The sequence below is a fragment of the Pelophylax lessonae genome, assembly GCF_965119305.1.
Source record: "Pelophylax lessonae genome assembly, chromosome: 3".
NCBI lineage: Eukaryota > Metazoa > Chordata > Amphibia > Anura > Ranidae > Pelophylax > Pelophylax lessonae.
In genome coordinates this window covers 166038977-166059078 of record NC_138770.1, presented here as the reverse complement: position 1 = coordinate 166059078, position 20102 = coordinate 166038977, and positions in this window count along the sequence as shown.

The following is a 20102-nucleotide window of genomic DNA, read 5'->3' as shown; positions in this document are numbered from 1 at the left end:
GCTTGGGGTCTTTCAGCTGGGGAAGCTGCCATCGGCCTTAGGTGGTTGACCTGAGGACCGGAGAGTCAGAGAGGAGCTGAACCAAGAGGTCTTGAAAAGCTGACTGAAGGGGAGACACTGGAGAGGATCTGACTCTGCCTACAGTGAGTACAGATCTGTGTCATGAAGCCTGTTCTGAGAGGGCCACCCCTTCTGAGGAAGAGTCAGTGGACAGGTGTCAGTCAAGGGGATGCTAGAGAGTGTCTTAAAGATAAAGTAGTTGCAAAAAGTCTGCTGCTAGAGAGAGCAAGAGGATTTCATTATTCCATACAAATGGCAGTATGATTAAAGCAGTGTCTGCTTCCACAAATAACCTGGTGAGGCCAAGTGAGAGTTGTCCTTATCAACTGTAATTAGTTTAAGTTGAAGTATCCCACTATTCCCTTCTACCCCTGGACTGTTTATTGAGTAATGAGCCAGTGGGAGTAAGGACAGAAGAGTGAACTGTCCCTAAATGACTGTCTGCAGGTAATCAGAGGAGGCCCTAAGAAGTCATTACACAAGCCCTACAGGGACAGTGCTTCATGGACTATAAGCAAAGGAACACAGAGCCCCAGATAACCACCATGAGAGAAGCCACATCAGCTCACATAAAGTCTTTCTGTTAGCTGATGTGGCTTCTCTCACAGTGGTTATCTGGGCCTCTGTGTTCCTTTGGTGATATTCCATGTAGCACGGTTTGATTTACTAAAAGGGAAAAAGTGCAATTGCTCCAGAGCTTAGTAAAGGAGAAGAGCAAAAAAAAAATGCTGTTTTTTTTTTTTTTATTGTCCTTTGCACGTGATTTGGTACTCTTTGTAACGTGAAGCCTCACCTCGTTTGCTAAGCTCTGTAGCAACTGCACATGCAGAGGGTATATTTGCCTTTAGTAAATCAATTGCTCTGACTAAGGTAGTACCATAACTTTCTTAGAATCATGTGCCAGAGATTGGTATTCCTGGAAACTAGGCAACCACCAGATCAAGCTTTTCTAACAACATTTGAGAGGACAGGAGAATGAGGAGTGTAGCTCTGAGACAAATAGGCCTGCCTCATTGCTCCTTTGTCAGGAGGCCCACAAAAAGCATATTATAGTCTCACTTTACACTCTCCCTCATCTGGGGATGACAGCGACTGTCCAAGCCCAGCTTGTGCACTAATGGAGCTACCGATTAGATCAATTATCACAAATGCACAATCTGATCCAGTTGGTAATTAAGTGGCTGCAACTTGAGACCTTGATGAGGTGGGTGTCTCACGGAGACCCAAAATGTCTGGACCAACTGGTGGAAGTTTTGAAAAAGCCTTGTGGTGATGGAAAAGCTCTCTTATATACATAAGGAAAATGTTTTTTCTTTTGGGAAAAACATGTGGAATCAGTCTTATAAAATTTAGAGAAGAGTCAGCCCTACCCCTTTTTCCAAATACTCCATGCTCCAGAAGGGGAGACTAATACAATGCTGGAAATGTCATAGCTAGGCGCTTATTAGCGCACAGTGCCCCTGTTAAGAAGGACCCAAGCAGCATAGGACTTTATGCAGGGCTTTTCTCTTTGAACAAGAAGCCTGTCCTGTACACCCCATTTCAGGCGGTGGCGGTGGCGGCGGTGGTGGTGGGAGGGGGGGGTGATGGGGCTTTGAATGCACTGTAGCCAACCATATTTCAGTCACATCTCTCTGTGACTAAAGGTGTATGTTGATCCTGGTACAGGACACCCTGGTCAGTGAGGTCATGTCATCTGCAACAATGAAGATACAAAGACCTACCCACTGGTATCCATGTCAATTACCACTTGTTGAACAAGGTCAGACTGGTAAGAAATATGGTACAGCCTATAATATTAGGATGTGACTTTCCCAAATTCTGTAACTGTGAAAATTTGTGGAGGACAAGGTCTGACAAGAAGTGTAGAACAGATCTATGACCTATAGTAAACATTGTTATAGATATGCCAAATGATGATTTCTGTGATATTGAATATGGTGAAGGGTCTGCTTACCCAGCCGGAAATGAGAAGGCCAACAGTACTGGGGAGAGGGGTTCTGTAATTAAACTGCCCTCTGAGAAGGGGGAGAGATTTCTCAATTACAGGTCATGCTTGTATAGAAGGTCGAGGAGACAACCTCTAGTCCTGCCCTTCACGATATGTGGTTTTTGGCACAGCTCATTTGCTTACTTAGTGACTGTAAATGGGATCCCTGAGGAGCTGGGTGCAAATGAGAAATGGCTTAATTTTTTGGCATATTATACTAGGTTACCAAAGCTTATGAAGACTTTTTTGAGCAACTGTTGGTACCCAACCATACAGATAGAAGGTTCTTGGTCTAGCCCAAACACGAAAAGGGAGAGAGCACACTGCCCTAGTTTGATAAAACGTTTAAAACATTTCTTAAGATAAAGTAAAATTAATAAATGCACTCACAATTAAAAACCTGATACTAACACTTCACAGAAGGATCCCTTGGTCTGCAGAGGATGAAGCAGCTAAATCCACCGTGTTTGCAACCTATCAGACAATCAACTAGAGTGCCATGGACACAGGACTCGCAAGCCTAAGCTGGGAGCAGCTGCTCTCCCGGCTTACAAGCAATCAAGGGTGCCCAGTATAAAATAATTTTCTACACCGCGGAGGCACACTTTCATTACAAAAGTATGCCATTTGACCTTCAGACTTGCTCCCAGAACAATCTAGTAAACAATGGATACACCCCATCAAGAATACACATTGGTGTTTTTAGATGACACTGTCTTTTTCAGTAGGAACGGGAATCCAATTTGCCCAAAGTTTAGGCACTGTTAGTCCCTCTAAGAATGCTTTAGGCATGGAGGAAGCTATGTACCTTGGGTATATTGTGAAAAGAGGAATGGAGAAGCCCCCAAGTCAACAATTTGGGAGAGGCTATACAGTTCTGACCCTGCCTCTTCACCAAAAAGCAGATGTATACATTCTTGGGCATAATGAGGAACTACAGACTATTTGTGCCTAATTTTGCCTCCCTGACAGCACTGTTGACTGTTTACAAGTCAGTCATTGTTGAGTGGAACACTGAAAAGGCCTTCCTGGAACTCAAGTTGGTACTGTGCCAAACTTCTGTCCTAAAAACTCCCAATTTCTCAAAGAAATGTGTCTTTCAGAGGGACAACTACGCTGTGGGACTTTGAGCTGTTCAATCACAGGACATTCATGGAGATGAGCACCCGATGGTCTTCCTCAATTGTCAAATTAACGGAATCTGAGAAAAAATATATGGTGAGCATTAAATTCTCTCTGGTAACATCTAATGGGAAGGAAGATCCAACTGGTTTCCAACAATGCTCCTTTGAAATGGATGCAAGAGAAGGAGTGGACAAATGCTGGGACAGCCTAGTGATTCCTAGCCCTTCAAAAGTTCCTATTTGTGTTGAAGCATAGACCCAGGAAACTTCATCAGAATGCTAATGCTTTTTCCCAGGTCCATTGTTTTGGCTCCACTGGAACGTCCACCTTCTCTGGGTTGAAGCCATTCTACCCATTTTCTGTGAGTCCAGGATCTCGTTGACACACTCACCTTTGGGTGCATTACCACTCATGTTAAACTCACAGTACTCCAGGACTGAGTAGTGCTCACACATCATTTGGTGCTCACCATTCAGTCCAGGAGGAATTTCATCCTTTTGCTACCACTGAGGGAAAATAAGAAGCTTCCATGACATCACTGGACTGGCTAGAAGACTGTGCCAAAAAGGTACAGTATGTACATGATAGGTTTCTTTTCAACTGGGGGGGGGGGGTAACAGAAGCTGAAAAGTTCACACATTATGATATTCCAGATTAAGCAAGGGATTTCAATGATACACAAATGAGACTGCTTTCCTGTAACAGTAAACCCATGGGTGGAGTTACAGATATATTGTACAAGGGGAGCAACACAAGATGGTCCTTTTTATGTTCTATCAAATGTTAACAATAAAAGCACAGTGTAAAATATATTACATAGTTGCAAATGTTTTAAGAGTGAATATTTTGCTTTTGTCATGAAACTTAACCTTTAACTAGAGATAATTAAGCAAAAGCACAATCTTCCATTATGTTAATGTGCTTTATCAGATTTTAGGCCAAACTAAACTTAAATTTTAACAAAATTGTTAGCAGTTTTTTGTTTTTGTTTTTTGGTAGAATAGAATTTTTAAGTATTTTTCTGCAAAAAAAAAAAAAACAAAACTTCATCCTGCAAATATTTTTTTTCCGTATACGCTGTGATGTAAATCTTGTGTGCATGTAGAAGAGTTATGCCACCAGTGACTGACCAATGGTTGAAGAAAGAAGAAAAACAAAAAAAGATGGAGGTTGGGTGGGGGGGGGGGGGGCAGGTTGTTACAGAGTAACAGGAAGATCATGGACCTAGAACACCATGCAGATTTATTTCTGCTTTAATTATTTTCCTTTTCTACGTGGACACAAGGCATGTAATTTACAGTCAGGTCCATAAATATTGGGACATCAACACAATTATATTTTTTTGGGCTCTATACACCACCACAATGGATTTGAAATGAAACAAACAAGATGTGCTTTAACTGCAGACTTTCAGCTTTAATTTGAGGGTATTTACATCCAAATCAGGTGAACGGCATAGGAATTACAACAGTTTGTATATTTGCCTCCCACTTTTTAAGGGACCTAAAGTAATGGGACAGATTAACAATCATAAATCAAACTTTCACTTTTTAATACTTGGTTGCAAATCCTTTGCAGTCAATTACAGCCTGAAGTCTGGAACGCATAGACATCACCAGACGCTGGGTTTCATCCCTGGTGATGCTCTGCCAGGCCTCTACTGCAACTGTCTTCAGTTCCTGCCTGTTCTTGGGGCATTTTCCCTTCAGTTTTTTCTTCAGCAAGTGAAATGCATGCTCAATTGGATTCAGGTCAGGAGATTGACTAGGCCATTGCCTAACATTTCACTTCTTTCCCTTAAAAAACTCTTTGGTTGCCTTCACAGTATGCTTCGGGTCATTGTCCATCTGCACTGTGAAGCGCCGTCCAATGAGTTCTGAAGCATTTGGCTAAATATGAGCAGATGTTATTGCCCGAAACACTTCAGAATTCATAATGCTGCTTTTGTCAACAGTCACATCATCAATAAATACAAGAGAACCAGTTCCATTGGCAGCCATACATGCCCACGCCATGACACTACCACCACCATGCTTCACTGATGAGGTGGTATGCTTTGGATCATGAGCAGTTCCTTTCCTTCTCCATACTCTTTTCTTCCCATCACTCTCGTACAAGTTGATCTTGGTCTCATCTGTCCATAGGATGTTTTTCCAGAACTGTGAAGGTTTTTTTTAGATGTTGTTTGGCAAACTCAAATCTGGCCTTCCTGTTTTTGAGGCTCACCGATCTTGCGGTTTACATCTTGCGGTGAACCCTCTGTATTCACTCTGGTGAAGTCTTCTCTTGATTGTTGACTTTGACACGCAAACACCTACCTCCTGGAGAGTGTTCTTGATCTGGCCAACTGTTGTGAAGGGTGTTTTCTTCACCAGGGAAAGAATTCTTCGGTCATCCACCACAGTTGTTTTCCGTGGTCTTCCTGGTCTTTTGGTGTTTCTGAGCTCACCAGTGCATTCTTTCTTTTCAATGATGTTCCAAACAGTTGATTTGGCCACACCTAATGTTTTTGCTATCTCTCTGATGGGTTTGTTTTGTTTTTTCAGCATAATGATGGCTTGCTTCACTGATAGTGGCATCTCTTTGGATCTCATATTGAGAGTTGACAGCAACAGATTCCAAATGCAAATAGCACACTTGAAATGAACTCTGGATCTTTTATCTGCTCCTTGTAAATGGGATAATGAGGGAATAGCACACACCTGGCCATGGAACAGCTGAGCAGCCAATTGTCCCATTACTTTTGGTCCCTTAAAAAGTGGGAGGCACATATACAAGCTGTTTTAATTCCTACATCTTTCACCTGATTTGGCTGCAAATACCCTCAAATTAAAGTCTGCAGTTAAAGCATATCTTGTTTGTTTTATTTCAAATCAATTATAGAGCCAAAAAGATTATAATTGTGTCGATGTCCCAATATTTATGGACCTGACTGTATGTCATAGTATCAGATTTCTAAAATAATTAATTAATTGTATACAGTATATGAGCTGTAAGCTGGGGATTAGGTAGCAGGTACAAATTTCCTAGTGATAAGCAGTCTCTCAGGCACAGAAACCAAATCCAAGAAGTGCAGTACAGTGTTTATTTGTGATATTTACAAGTCTATGTACAGGTGCTGTACAATGTCTCAGAAAACAAATAGGAAAAAAAAATAGCAAAACAAAAACCTAGCCGTGTCTCGGCACTAACTATACAAACTATACAGGCCCTCACTACCAGGCTGAGCAAGTCTACAGCTTTTCGGTGTCTGCATATACAGCTTGTAAGTGTTCACCAACCTCTCACAGACAGGAGGTGTCTGATTTCCCAGGCCAAGAGCACTGGCTGTCTGTCTCAGGGGAGCCTAAATTGGCCTGGAGGAGAGGACCAAGACCCAAACTAGATAGTGGATCATAGATCCCTAAGTGTATTAGAGAGGAGCCTGGGAGATGTATAAACCCTGAACAGGACTTTTCCCAGCTCTCTCTGGGATGCTTTGCTACATATCCCCCCCCCCCTTTGTTTCAACCCCAGGGTTGGAACACCTGTGGCCAACAGGAGTGAACCCGGGACAGGGCATCTACATTCCCCTGGCCTGTGCTTTACAATGAAGGCATAGTCCTGAAGGGTCAGAAATCAGTGGTTCACCCATCTATTTGTCTCCTTCTTTTGAGCCATCCACTCGAGGGGAGCATGATCAGTTATTAACTCAAACTTATGCCCTAATACCGGACTGCGTCTAAAGCCCACTTTATGGCTAAACATTCCTGTTCTATGATAATTTCTCTCATGCTAATGGAGCTTTCTGCTCAGGTACACCACAGGGTGTTCTTCCCCATTATGTACCTTTAACAATACTGCCCCAATGCCAACATTAGACAGATCCATCTGAACCAAAAAATCCTTGGAGAAATCGGGGGGAGTACAACACTGATTGTGCATAAAGGTCCTTCATCAAGATTTGAAAAGATTCTTCTGCTTCTGGGGACCATTTTACCATTACAGAGTCTTTCCCTTTTGTAAGGTCAGTCAGTGGAGCTGCAAAAGTGGCACAATTAGTGATGAACCTTTGATAGCGCCCGGTGATACTCAGAAATTCTCTGACCTGCTTCTTGTTTACTGGACGTGGCCACTCTTGGATGGCTTCTACTTTGTTCAATTGGGGTTTTATGACTCCTCAACCAATAGTGTAGCCCAAATACCTCTAAACCAATGGCGCATTTTTTTGGATTCGCTGTAAAAACTTCCTTGCTATGTATCACCATGTCCTCCAGATAGGCTGCTGCATTCTGGTGGTGAGGTCTTAGGGTCCTGCCAATGGCCCTTGAAATGTCGCAGGGGCATTTTGCAACCCAAAAGGCATCTTTTTGTACAGAAATTAATGCAGTCTTTTTTGGCGCTATCAGTAAGGGGGATTTGCCAATATCCTTTTGTAATGAAACCACAACCCACATTGTGCTTGTGGACTTCCGTCAGTATACGGCTTTCTCCCAGTCGTGAACATAGATATCAGATTTTCCCAGCTGACCCCATACAAAGCTAGCCGACAACTTAGCTTGTATACGTTTTGGAACCTTCCAGAATAAAGAACTGTTTATTCAAACACAGGCACAAAGAGATATACACTTTGGGACAACCCCCGTCCCCCTTAGCAGTCAATCTACATACACATATACATCCCATAATAGGTTGATCTTAAGGCAGACAGATATACTGTAACAGTATAACAATAGAACAATGGGATACAGGCACTTACAAATAACAAACCCCACCCCACCTCACTATCTAGCAAGGGTCTATGGGAGACTCCAACAAAATTCAAGCAATCTGAAAAAACAAATTGTTTATCTTTATATATTTCTTGAAGAATAATATTCAAAAATATTATTGCCCCAAGTGAAAGAGGCCCTTCATTCTTTCAACACATACCACACATATAGAACCCAGGATAACCGGGGTAACACGAAATGCAGTGTGGTTGTACAGCGAGTCTGATTAGTGCAGACCCGACTGGGGTTCTTGGTCACCCTGTGCCCCTAATAGACACAGGGTGACATGCACATAAGGGGCCCGGGAAGCTGGACAAGGAGTTTCCACGAGCCCCCCACCCAAAGTGGTCCCCTATGGAGACCAGGCCGTTATCACAATAATCAATATAGTCATGAGCAGATACCCCAATGGAGACAGGGTTCTGGTCATAATCAGAGGGGTGGAACTTCCAACTATCAAAATTATGGCAAAGACCAACATCATAATGGATCTAATGCTTACTTTAGATATGACGTCCCTGACGACGATCTCGATAACCAGGAGCACCATTATAATGTACCTGTTAGCAATCAATTCTTTCCATTAAGAGACAATATTCACCCAAAGATAAGAACGGGCTCGGAATCTTTCTGTTCCCAGTTCTCCCTTAATAGACCCCCCAATAACTAACAGAACCACTGCAAGGGAGGTACAGATTTCTGACAGCCAAGCCAGTCAAAGCTATCCTGGGTGGGGTTTTCACAAACCAAAACAAAACCAGACACGTCCCGTAAACCAAGAAGTGGAATCAGAGGAGGGAGGAGGATACAACTTAAGAGGAAGAAAGAAAACGTAACAGGGGCGGGTATCTATAATCTCAGCCACAGTGATTTAAATGACTCAGAAAAATGTATCCTCAACAAAGGTCTTAAGTTCGCGCCTCCAAAGAGTCTGAATAAATTCCAGACTTATATGGATGTGCACAAATTTGTAAGAAAGGTGAACATTAAACGATATATGCTTAGTAACCCGATTAAGGAAAACCGGATCATTTCCACGGAGTTCCAGCATTCGGGACTATCTAACGCATCCCTCTTCAACCCTCCAGGTGCATTAGCGCCTTCCTTAAAGGTTTTCCGAGATGTTGTGTTGCGAGATCTCGACAACATGAAAATTCGGAAACACAAAATGGATAAGTCACTAGAAGGATTAGATTCTTTGTGTAACAACAAAGACTTGGTCATCAGAACGGCTGACAAAGGGGGGGGGGATAGTTGTGCTTGACAGATGTGATTATATGGCAGAAATGCAGTGCATTCTGAATGATAGGCACACCTATACCCCTCTCCTGCGTGACCCCATGTTCCAGCATAAGAATGAGCTGGAAGCTCTAGTTAGTAAAGGTTTCCATCTCAACATACTGGATAAGAAGGAGCAAGCATTTATGGTGCCCAAGAGGCAGTGGACACCAATTATCTACTACCTTCCCAAGATCCACAAGAGTCTGGTTTCCCCCCCCCCCCCGGGTAGTCCCATAGTCAGCGGCATCGATTCTGTGACGTCCCGGGTGGGGAAATACATTGACTCTTTTCTGCAGCCCCTAGTTCAAAACATTCCATCTTTCATTAAAGATACTAGGCACGTAATTAACATTCTTTCCAGTATAACCCCCATACAACAAATGTGGATGGTGACGGCGGACGTCACGTCGTTGTACACCATTATTCCACATGACCTTGGTTTGGGTGCAGTGAAACTGTTCCTAGAGAGAGAGTCTGAAGTTCCCATAGCACAGGTTAATTTTATTATGGAACTTTTGTGTTTTGCAACCAAGTCTAATTATTTCTGGTTTAACAACCAGTTCTATAGGCAAGATAGGGGTGTAGCGATGGGGGCTAAATATGCCCCCAGTCTAGCTAACCTATTTATGGCCCAATGGGAGGAGGACGTCATTTATCGCCACAGCCAATCCCAGGTTGTGTTGTGGGCTAGATATATTGATGAGGTTCTCCTCCTTTGGAATGGGACCAAGGATGAATTGGATTATTTTATGGAACTGTTGAACCACAATACGAGGGGTATTCGTTTGAATTATGAAGCCAGCCAGACATCAATTAATTTCTTAGATTTAACAATTAAGATCGACAATAATCAATTTATTACTACCACATACTTCAAACCTACGGATAGGAATTCATATATCCCACCAGATAGTTGCCATTATGATCCTTGGCTTAAGGCTGCCCCTAAGGAACAATACCTTAGGATTAGAAGGAACTGTACGAGTGATAACGATTTCTTTTCCCAGGCTCAAATGCTCACCGACAGATTCCTTGAGAAGGGATATAATCAGTCCTTCCTGCAAAATGTGCTGAGTGACGTTGCAAGTATGGACAGAGAGAGTTTGTTACAACCTAGGGTTCGCCCTGTGAATGAGGAGACTAAGATCTCACTCCCTTTTGTTACTACTTTCTCTGTCCAACATAAAGGTATTAAAAATATAATGCAGCGTCATTGGCACATCCTTAATAATGACAAGGTTTTAAACAAAGTTTTACCTATCAAACCGCAGGTGGTGTTCAGAGGAGTCTCCACCCTTAGAGACAGGCTCGCGCCTAACGTTTTGGATCTACCTATCCCAAAACCATCTTTTTTTAATCATTTGGCTGGGTATTATAGGTGCAACAGGTGTCAAGTTTGTGCGTTGAACATTTCTAAACAAAGGAATACCAGGGTATTTGGGTCTACCAGCACTGGTCGAACATACCCTATCAAACCCCTAATTTGTTGTTCCACTATAGGTGTCGTTTACTTACTGCATTGCCCTTGTGGGTTGCAGTACATTGGGAGAACTAAGCGCCCCATGTATGTGCGAATCAAGGAACATACAGCAAACATTAGAAAGGGCTTTCCCAAGCACTCTGTGTCTAAGCACTACTTGCTCACGCATAATAAGGACCCACGGAACACTCTTTTTCTTGGCATAGACAAATTCAGTCCCCATTGGCGGGAGGAACCCTTTGTCAGAGGCATATCCAAGCTAGAAATGTCCTGGATTCACAAGGCCAAGACTTATGTTCCCTTTGGCCTAAATGTACATGTAGATGTCAATGCTTTCATTAATAATTCCTAAACTCATCCATCTATATTTTTTGTATTTATGATGCTTGGATGTGAATTCTATTTGGATTGTGTCGGTTTTAAATTATATATTTTCTTAATACAACCATTGGCCTTTTTTGCCTAGATTAGGAGTGAGTGAGTTTTTACTCATTGGACTAGTGACATTTATTTGTTATATAAATTTTACAGTTCTTTATTCTGTACTACCCACGAGTAGTCTATTGACTTTTCTTGTTGGCAAATGTTTGGATTATACATTTAACTAGATATTATACACTTTAACTAGGTGGTTTTATATATTTACCATTTATGTTTTTATGTATTTATATTTGCTATCTATGATGGCTTTATATTTACTGTATATTTATGTTTTTGCGCTATTATTTATATATATTTGTCCTTTTAATCCTGGAATTATGTATTTAGGGATTATGTTCTTTTTCCCCTTTCAGATAGCATCATGACGTTTTATGTGCTGTGGAGTATACTCCCTCTGCTGGTTTATTCCGGTCACCATAGCCCCATATGTGATTATTTTATCATATATACTGTATATCGATTCCTGTATGTTTCTATTTGTTTGGAACCATGCACTTGAGATCGATATTTATATTTCGTTTAGTTTTAAGACATGTGTCGTGTATAGGGACATATCTTATTTGTAGATCTAAGGGCAGCTGTTCCAATACCTTAAATAGTGGCTGCTGCGCTTCCGGCACAATTCATACTGATGCTGTCTCTTGATTGGTTGTTTGATGTATTTAGGGTGAAGTCAGCATGCCGCCCACATCCCCATTAGAAGTCTTTGCAGAAGAGCGCGTAGGGTACGGCATGCTGACGTCACTATGCTTCCCCGAGGAACGGGCTACATGAGAGCCGGCCGGCTTTTTTATATGCGATTCTTTCTCATCTACCATGTGAGTGTTATTTTAATATTTATTGAATAAAGGTATCACACTATCCAGTCCCCTTCTTTTCTCTATGGCACATTGAGCTCCATCCTGTGGCTAGTATCAGTATCACCATGTTATTGGCTGTGTCCTGGAGGCTTGTTGCTGTTGTGATCCTTTCTGAGTGGCGCTCATTTACATTTTTATCTGGTAAGGAGATATGCATGTCACTTGTGTGCAGCACCGTGGTGATTAGCCATATTGGATTTTCCTTTCACTCCACCGATCTTGGAACTTACTTCTGGGACTTTATGAAAACTTTATATGAACTTTATATGAACTTTGTGTGTTTTTGATTCCTGGCCAGAATTAACTCACTATTATTGTGGTACATTCATTTATGTATAAGTTCATCCTGCAATGCTTATGACTTAGCAGACATTTGTTTATTTATTTATTGCTTTGGGTGCTCATCGGGCACCTGATGCTATTATTGTCTTCTTCAACAGATTTTCATTATTCATTATTGTGATTGGTGTAGTATATACCCATCAGGTCTCAATAGCGCGGTTTTTTCCATTTATTGACTCCTGTCACACGTTTGGTTAAGTCCAAAGTGGTCAGATAGAGGGTTGCCAAGTCTGTCTAGAAGTTCATTTACCCTGGGCATTGGGTATGTGTCAAATTTTGTCACTGAATTAAATTTCCTAAAGTCATTACATTACCTCCAAGCACCGTCCGGTTTTGGGACTAAAACAATGGGACTAGACAAGTCACTATTGGACTCCTCAATGACATCTAGCTCCAGCGTCCTTTTGAATTTGTCACTGATGTCCTTTCTCCTAGCTTCAAGAATTTGGTATGGCTTGAGTTTGACACGTACTTCAGGTTCAGTAACAATATCATGTTGAACCACGGAAGTTGTGCCTGGTAACTCTGAAAAATGTTCTCTGTTCCTTATCAGGAACTCTGTAGCTTCCTGCTTTTGGAACTGAGACAGTGTGTCTGCAATGGTAACGTCAGGGATCAGTGGGGAGTCCGTACTCCCAGGAGTTACAGGCGTAGAGTTCAAAGCTAATGCCAGCTTATCCTTCCAGGGCTTTACCAAGTTCACATGTTATATCTGATCAGGCTTCCTTTTATCCTGTTGATATACCTTGTAATTCACCTCCCCAACCCTTTCAGCTACTTCAAAGGGACCCTGCCACCTAGCCAAGAACATTCTTTCAACAGTGGAGAGTATGAGAGAGAATTACAAATGGAGAGTAACCCGTAGAGGACTGGGGGAACCTCCCTGATGGCAAACATCAATTACGGAAGCAAGGAGTCCCAGTTTTTCCCATCCTATTCAACAACCTTTTTCAACATGCTCTTTAACATTTTTTTAAAGCGTTCCACCAAGCCATCAGTTTGAGGGTGGTACATGGAGGTTTGCAACTGTGTCACCTTAAACAATTTGCACAATTCCTTAACTACTCGTGACATAAATGGGGTGCCTTAGTCTGTAAGGACCTCCTTAGGGACCCAAATGTGACTAAATATCATAAACAACTCCTTGACAATGTTATTAGCAGATGTGTTGCGTACAAGGACTGCCTCAGGGTAATGGGTAGCATAGTCCATAATCACAAGAATGTGATGATGGCCCTGGGCAGACTTGGGCACTGGACCCCCAAACGTCCATAGCATTCCTCTCAAAGTGGACTTCAATAATGGGTAATGGCACTAACGTACTTCGAAAGTGGGGCAGGGGTGCTGTCATTTGACATATAGGGCAGGATTGACAATAATTCTCAATGTCTTTCTGAACCCCAGGCCAGTAAAACCTGTGTAACACTCTTTTAGTGGCTTTCTCAACTCCCAAATGGCCTCCCAGTAAGTGTTCATGGGCAAGTTCTAGTACCACCCTTCTGTACGGTTTAGGGACCACCAACTGTTCAACAATTTTATCATTCTTTTTAGACACTCAATACAGTAAATCCTCATTGCTACTGGAATAAGGAAAACAGAGCCTGTCTTGTGGTTCGACAGGTACGCCATTAACCATTACCACATTTTCCCAGGCCTTGGCAAGGGTAGGTTATTTTCTCTGCTCACTACCAAAGTTTTCCTGGTGCACATTAAGATCAGTAAATTCTAACGTAGCATCAGTGTCAGCAGAAGGCTGTCCCCTTTCACTGGCTGTGGGGACTTCCTCAGTCTCCTCCAGTTTTCCTGCCATAAGAGAGAAAAGAAAACCTGAGAGGAGTCACTTAACCCCACATTGTCTGTGCTGGCCAGGGATTCCTGCTCTGCCTCTGATTCAGCTACTGTAACCAAGTCTGGACAATCCAACAAATCCCAAAACTTGGGGAAATCCCTGTCAATTAGGGCATCATGCACTAAGTGGGGAACAACTCCGACCAGATGAATCACAGTACCCATGTCAGATTGAAACTTCACCATGGCTATAGGATACTCCCGGGTATCCCCATGTACACAAATCACAGAAACCTTTTTTTGCATGAGAATTCACAGGCCTAACCGTATCAGCTTTAACCAAAGTAATCAAACTTCCTAAGTCCAGCAAGGCTATAATAGGCTTAATATCAACAGGTATTTGGCACATGTGTTTACCCAGACTTGGCGCCGCAGGGCATGAAACAGCAGCAAACATAGACTGCAATCTGAAAGATATGTCCCATTGCATAGGTTCATCTGTCAATGGACAGTTTGCAGCAACATGTCTCAGTTCCTGACAACGGAAACATTTAACATTTATCCAGTAAGGTTTGCTGACAGGTCCTAGCTTCCCTTGTTTAAGACGCCAATCTCCAGATCTGACACCAAAAATTCTCCTCCCTTTCTCCTTGCCATGATTATCATCCACTTCCCCTGGAACATTCTTACTGGTTGCCTGGGGAGACCGTGGCTTTGGGTGCAAAAGTCTGTGTGGCTGTAGGGGTGGTGACCAGGCTCTTTGCAGCAAAGTACCTTTCAACAAGCTCCATCAGGTTGTCTGCCGACTTGGGGTCCCCTTGACCCCACTTCTGCAGGGAAATTGGTGTTAACCTCAGGAATCGGTCCATGACCACACACTCCACTATTTTTGGCCCAGATAAGGACTCCGGCTGTAGCCATTTCCGCATCTGGTGGATTAGGTCAAACATCTGTGATCTTGAGAGCATCTCATCTCAGAAGGACCAGCTGCTGACCAACTGTGCTTGAACTGACAAGGTGACAGGATTTTCTGCTTGACCTTCCCATATTCTCTTGCATTCGCAAACTCCAAATAATAATAGGCCTTCTGTGACTCCCCAGTAAGTAATGGGGCAACCGGTCTGGACCTACTGGGGTTTAAACCTACCTTCCTTCTCACCAGTCCTTTCAAACGTCAGCAAAAAGACCTCTGGGTCATCATCTGCATTTATCTTGGAGAGGATGCGACCCGCATGGATGGCTGAGGGCTAGTCTCCAACACCTTCAATTTTAGCAGGTGACCACTGTGCCAGCATCTTCACAACCTCAGTTAGGGTTTTCCTACCTACCTATAGCCTCTGTGTCTGCTTCTATACAGCACCAATCTGTTTGGCACAGGGACTTTGTTTGCTCCTGTGCGTTAGCTTACTGTTGTGCAGCGTTTGCTTGCTGCTGTGCATTGTAAGATAACTCCAACTGTTTGAGAATTTCCTCCATATTTAGTCACTCCAGGCACTGGCCCTTTAAGTAGTAACTTACTACAGCTGCCCACATCCTCCACCATATGTAAGCTGGGAAACAGGTAGCAGGTACAAAGCTCCCTCCCTGTGATAAACAGTCCCTAAGACACAGATACCAAATCCAAGAAGGTAGTGACAAAACAATGTGGTGTTTATTTGTGATATTTACAAGTCTATATACAGGTGATGTACAGTATCTCAGAAAACAAACAGGAAAAAATTAGCAAAACAAAAACCCAATTAACTTTCCAAAATATACACGTCCTAACTATCAGGCTGAGCAAGCCTACAGCTGAGCTTGTCAGCTTCCACATATGCAGCTTGTAAGTTTTCACCAACCTCTTGCTCTCACAGACAGGAGTTGTCTGATTTCCCAGGCTGAGAGCACTGGCTGTCTGTCTCAGGTGAGCCTAAATTGGCCTGGGGGGGTGCCGGAGGGGGGGAGCGAGCCTGGACCTGGTTGGTGCCGCCCCGGCCCAGGGAATAACCATTTAGATGCTCTTTAGCCATGTATGCCATGGCCATGCGTTCCTTCGGGGGCTATGTCGACTGTTTTACATTGTTTTTTGATGTTTTTCATAGCAGATGTTCAATCTATGTATTCTTGTGTATTCTTCCTTTGCACTTAAACCTAATAAAAATCTATTGAAATCTAAATTGGCCTGGGGGAGAGGACCAAGACCCAAACTGGATCATGGATCAGAGATCCCTAAATGTGTAAGAGAGGAGCTTGGGAGGTGTATAAACTCTGAACAGGACTTTTCCCAGCTCTCTCTTCTACAGAGCTTACAATATTTTGAACACATTATATCACATTGGATGTAGGAAGGTTAAAATTAACTTTTTTTCTGGCAAAAGGTTTGCTTTACCATAACATGGTTTGCAGACTTCCCAATATGCACTGGAAGGTTAGGTTGCTGTAAGCCACAGTGTGCATGACTCACAGTTACAATCAGGTTTTGGTGATTCCAGCAATTGTTTTGTTCTGTACTTATACATCTTCAGGTGAATACAGGGCTCAAAGGTACCCATGGTGACACAAGAATGGGGGCCATAAGGACACAGAGGACAATCACAAGAAAAAAGGTAATTAGCTATAGATGAGAAAATGAAGAATGCACAGAAAATAGGCTACAGGTAGAAGGGCGAACTTAGGTTTTAAATCTTTTTCCTGTTCATAATGAAAAGTGAGCACTAATGCATCATGTTTGAGATTGCTTTCCTTAGACTGTAACACTTTGATGTTTGCCTCTCACAATTGTCTTTGATCACAAGAAGGCTGATCAATTTATCCTGAAGAATCACACACTCACTATATAAGAGGCAGGAGCAATCTGATCAGAGAGGCTTTTATTTACTATAAAAAGCAGCAAATTACATAAGACTTAGAACTAGTGGAGCTTTTGATTCTCGCTGCACCAGGAAAACAGATGGTTAAAGTGAACTTGAGAGGTTAGAAATATAAAAGCTGCCAGTGCTGACTGGTTTTTATAAGCTCAGTCTGCCCTAAACGAATACTTCATTTTCTGGTAGACTCTAAAGAGTTTGACATATCTCTTGGCACTCTGGTGGTGAAATTTCTCCCAGATTGGTATGCCTTTATTATGAAGGGGTCTCACTGTCTAGCACGAGTTTTAATTTACTTCATTTTATCTCCAAATCTCCAAGGAAACAAGAACAGAGATCGGAACAACAAAGGGGAGCCCTCAATAATCCTAAATCTCAAATAATTTTCTAGTAAGTACTGTATGTATTTCTCTAATAAGATTGCTACTGCATCTTACATACTGCATGTGAGAAAGAAACAACAGCAATGGGAATATCTTGCCACTGGAGACTTCATGACACCAACAAGTAACTGAAATACAGTATCATCCTAGTTGGTTGATCATTTAAATTGGATCTTCACTGCATCTGAGCACCACAAACCAAAAGCGTTATTTAATAAAAAATATTAAATATTTAAGGCAAACTTCCCCATTCATTGATGTCTCCATGCTTTATTTTGATGTGAAATATCTTTGAAATACACCCCCTAGCATTTATCATCTTGAGTAAGGGCAAATGATTCATGTAGCATTTACTTTCTGCCATTAGCTCAAGTATGCAATAAGGAGAGTGTACTTAGCTCAGAAAACACCTCCTCCTCTCCTCCCCTCCTGAAGACTCCTGGGATGTATGACTTCCTTTGCCTAGGCAGGAAACCAGAGATTAACTGAAGGAATGTGAACAAAAAAGTTTAAAACAAGTAAATATGATATACTTATTGATTTACTAATGCTTGCAGTATGAGGATTAAAAATAATCAATGTTGATTGGGAGAGTGAAGTTCCACTTTAAAGTCCCAGGCTCTAAACCTGTACATACTGTACATGACAAATTAAATACTGTTCGTAATTAAAAGTTTTTAAGCAGTTTGTGGCCCTGCTTACACAACCAGGCTTCACCAACTTTGATTGAGAAATTGAAAGGACTGTCAGAAAAATATCAGCCTAACAGCAATTGCAGCCATTTATATGCAATCGCTGTTTCAGTATTCTGATGGGCGCGAGTCCTGGCTATAATAATACAATAGCTGACAGTGGGAGACTCTTCCATGCATGCTGTTTAGCACAACTGGAAAAATGTATGGATTTCTCTTCATCCCAGGGGAAGTCTTTACAGTGTGGCCAGCTTTAGGGCACCATCTCTATCACACTGCGTAGCCACTGAGCTGGAGCAAGTATGTAGCCAACGAAATCTGAAAAACATGATCTCCTGTCCTGTATCCTTCTTCCAAGGCAATGACTTGAGAAGACAGGGTTAGTAGCCTTGGAACATGCTTCTTTAATTACAAGTCAGCAGTATCTGCTTTATATACTGAATTTATCTAATACTATGCATAGCATTGATATCACAAGTTATTTATATCCTGGTCTGAAGTTGGCTACAGTATTCCAGGGTACAACTAGCAAAAATGCATAGTGTTGGCCAAGGGATTTTTACTTATAGCTCTCCAATTGTTGGGTTCCACAGGTTGTTGTATGCCCTGTTTGCTTCTAGACATGCACAGCAAAAAAAAAAAAAAAAGCTGTTACCAGCTGTCACTGAAAAGGTAAAAAAGAATGGGAACCTACTTTTCCAATAATGGCAGGTAACATACATTTTGGCCTGCAGCTACTATTTACATACTGCATTCTTGGTGAGGAAGCTGGTATCAGAAGCCACTGGAGCATCTGTTCGGAAACCAGAGAAATAAATATAATGCCAGGATCACCAAATATATCTTGTGGTTATAGAGTAAAAGAAAATACTATAATTACTAAATCTAGGGAGTTCAAAATCTTGTGCAGCTCTGGATAGAAACCAATCAGCTTCCTTGTGAACAAACTAAAGTTAGAAGCTGATTGGCTACCATGCACAGCTGAACACGATTTTGCACTCTTCAAGTTTTATTAAATCAACCCCATTGTTTTTTTTTACAGTAATGGAAATTGATAATGTAATTCAATGTATTCAAGTAATCTCAAGTTTTCACACAGTCCTACACTGCCAAAATTACAAGTGCCATAGTTCCCTAGCAAAGTGGATCTGTACAAGGGAACGCCACTGTTATATGCAAGTCCTAGTTCACACTGAACAATTTCACTCAGAATTGTTATTCAGACAATTAAATATTAAATATTTGTTTTTCATTGTCCACAGAAGACTTTATTGTTTGACTGGAATGTCATTATAAAATATTCATACATTTTCCTGTGATGTGTTTAGAATTCATTTCTATGCTTTAATTACATTTGTGTTTCTTCCTGCAGCGAGCAGAAGCTCACTACCACTACTGGGTAAGTAAATCTAAAGAAGTAGCCTGCACAGGGTCTTGTATTTACATAATAAACAGCTAGTTTATTGATACATAGTAAAAGAGAAAATTGCAAAATGATGCCATAATGCAGCAAGGTTTTGGAATATACATGCCTGTTTGTTTACGCCAGGTATTATATGTACAGCTAAGAAACCTTTTCTATAGTTTGAAACCAATCACAGGTCAGCCAGATTTGGAAAAGAGCAGATCTCTAGCCCATAGATCAAAATGACAATTAATAAGTGCCAGCACAGGCCATGTCACCTAATCCAGCAACAAACATTCATTAGACAAAAGAGACTAATATATCAGTTTACATCTGAAGCCCAAAAACTAAAGGCACATTCACATGCAATAGTATTCGTTTTCTTCCCTTCCTTTGTTGCCTCCATCCCATCCACTTTGATCCTCCTATTCCTTCTTTTATGACTCTCTGCCTTTACTCCCCCTCCTCCTTTACTTCTGCCTTCCCTCTTTTCTATTCCTTCATTTTTACTCTACCTGGGTTTCTTTACACCCTTCTTGTATTTCAACCTTCCTCTTCTGTCTTATTTTTCTCTTCCCTTCTTTATTTCCTTCTTTTTTCATTCTCTCATTTTCACTATCCCATCTCTGCCCCCATTCCCTTTTCTTCTATCTTTCCT